Genomic DNA, 2,979 nt, shown 5'->3' with positions numbered 1-2,979 from the left:
GAATGAACTGAGATGTCTTGTTGATATAAAGCTCTTTCTTTTAAATATGAGCATCACAACATTTCTCGAGACAATCAAGCGTAACACAACAATCATTGTTAGGGCTTTTAATTTCCCTGTTTGTGAATAACTTCTTCAGTGTTATCCAACAATTTATGATTTACATTCTAATGTGGTGAAAGTATATATTGATAGAAACAGAAAATGTAAATATGAAAAAATAAAATTTTATGTATCTGATGTGTGCTGTAAACAAAAAAATAGGCAATATATGGAGCAACACGAGTGGGGTGTGTGACGGCATACTTTTAGCTGTGGCAGTTAAGAGAAGACCACTCTGGAGATTTAAGACAGAAAAACAACCCTAGCACTAGTGCAAAGATAAATTCCTGTATAATAGGCAAACACACCAACCCTCTACCCAACAAGTTGGCAGTTCAGCTCCAAACAGAGTCATTTCAGGGAAAATCAGTCATTGAAAACTGCTCTCACACACCTGAGTAACTATTAGTTGGAATAATCTCAATGATTAATGGTTTAGTAGAAGAATAATTTAATACAAAATATAACAATTGTTCTTGAGTATTTTCAGGCCTGCAATAAAGGCTAATGAAAAGAGTGAAATAATTGAATGGGAGAGAAAAGATCAAAGACATAGGTATTTTTAGAATTTGTAGTACCCAGCAAAATATGGAGTTATCACAATATTTTCAACAGAAAGCCACTGGAGAGATTTTGGAAGAGAAATAGACCATGATATTTATGCTATCCAGATCTAGAAACAGCAAAATATCAGAAATCCTATGAGAGCCCAACTGATTAAATCCCATCTGTAAAATTCTGATATAGTTATAATTTTAATGAGGATGAATCCTATTGTGATGGTATTATACATTCACAGATTATCTTGTACATGATGGGATCTTTACACCACACACCATATTTGGACTCAGTGGTGCAGGTGAAGGGAATAAAACTGGTAGAGGATTCGCTCTACACATTTCTAATGAGTTATTCACTCAAGTACCTACTTGCTGTCTCTATCTAGGTGTGAGAACCTTAGTGGAAGCTTGTTGCATTTATTGAATAGTAAATTGAAGTCACAATACTTTGGGCAACAATGTGGTTTCTAATACTACTACAGCTCTGGCCTCTCTGCATTCCTGATTTGCAATCCTCTGACAATGAAGCTCACTTATGTAATGGGAATATGGAAATATGTGCACTGAGAGTTTTGTCAGCTTAGCAATTAATTTTCTTTCCTTACCTTCTTCTAAATTATATATATATATATATATATATATATATATATAAATTATTCAAAATCTTAATCCCAGAACATTTTTATAGTTAATACTAGATCATCTTATTTCATAAAAAGGAAAGTTATTCCTACTTAAAGTATTTTAATTCACTTAAACTTCTATTGAATTTGATTTATTTTGAAACATCAATGGTAATAGAAAGCAATCCATTTGGTAAGCTTTCAATATATAACAACACTTATACTGATATTATACAGAAAAATAAATCTCCATAATAAAATATATGAATGTCCTTAATCCCAGTAATATTTACTGAATTACTTACAAAGTATAAAGAATGACAGGAAAATCCAGTGTTTAAAATCAGTGGTAATTGAACAAAGTAAAAAAGTTTGAAGATAACATCCTTACATAGTGTCGAGTATAATAAAAAGAGACAAAAAATGAGACAAATTAAAAATAGGAAAATGAAGTAATGGAAGATTAATTAAAAACAATGAGGCCCATATTCTTCAAACAATAAGTAATAATGGTACATCATACAATTAATGAGAGAAGAAAATAACACGACCAACGCTCCTGGAGAGACATGAGAGTGTGGGAGGTAGGGGAAGGGAGAAGATGTCGCCCAACACAGGGAAAAGGGAACAGCGAGTGGTTCAAAACCAGAGGAGGGATGGGTGGGGAGGACTGGTAGGGAGTGACCAAGAGCAAGGTAACTGAGAGGAATTACTGAAACCAGAATGAAGGCTAAACATGGTAATGGGTCAGGAGGAAAGCGAAAGGAAATAGAAGAAAGGAGTAGGAGGCAAAGTGCATACAGAGAAGCCTAAATATAGACATGTACATATGTAAATATATTTATGATTATGGGGGCAATAGACTTATATGCATATATTTATAGTTTCCGTAGTAGGGTAGCAGATGGACATTGGGCCTCCTCATGCATAATCCCCCAAAACAATAGCACCTCGCCCTGCTAAACAGTCATTGCAGGATACCCACTTTCCCGACATGATCACTGAAGACAGACGTGTGTGTAAGCAAACTTGGTGAAGAAAGCTGATGGTGCCCGGCTACCAAAAAGATATAGTGTCTGGGGTCTTAAAGGCTTGAAGGCAAACAAGCGGCCATCTAGCTCAGAAGCAACAAAACCCACAGAGAAGACGCATACGACGTAAGCGAATACAAGGTGTTGAATGGACCATGTAGCAGACACAAAGGAACAAAAACAATCATTGTGTGATCACCATCCTCACATAATCACTGAAGACGAAAGTGTGCATAAGCAAGTGTGGTGAAGAAGGCTGATGGTGCCCAGCTACTGAGAGATATAGTGTCTGGGAACTTAAAGGCTTGAAAGCAATCAAGTGGTCATCTAGCCTAGAAGCAACCAAGCCCACACGGAAGCAGCACACTAACATAGGTGATCGAGAAGGGCAGAAGAGACTATGTCTCAAACAACAAAGGTGGGGTGGTGGTGAGAATCACATCACCGTGAAAGAAGGGGAGTACATGATGGGGACCCAATGCCCATCTGTAGACAGCTGGACATCTCTTCCAGAGGGGTAGTGGTGAGGAGATGAGTCACTCAGCGTTCAGTGTAGCAACAATGAAACTAAAAACCTTCCTCTAGTTCCTGAACGCTTCCTCCCCTCCCAATTATCATGACCCCAATTTTACCTTGCGGACCTGGTTAGACCAGAGGATGTAC

This window comes from Tenrec ecaudatus, chromosome 2 (assembly GCF_050624435.1).
Source record: "Tenrec ecaudatus isolate mTenEca1 chromosome 2, mTenEca1.hap1, whole genome shotgun sequence".
Classification (NCBI taxonomy): Eukaryota; Metazoa; Chordata; class Mammalia; order Afrosoricida; family Tenrecidae; genus Tenrec; species Tenrec ecaudatus.
This window is presented reverse-complemented; position numbering follows the sequence as displayed.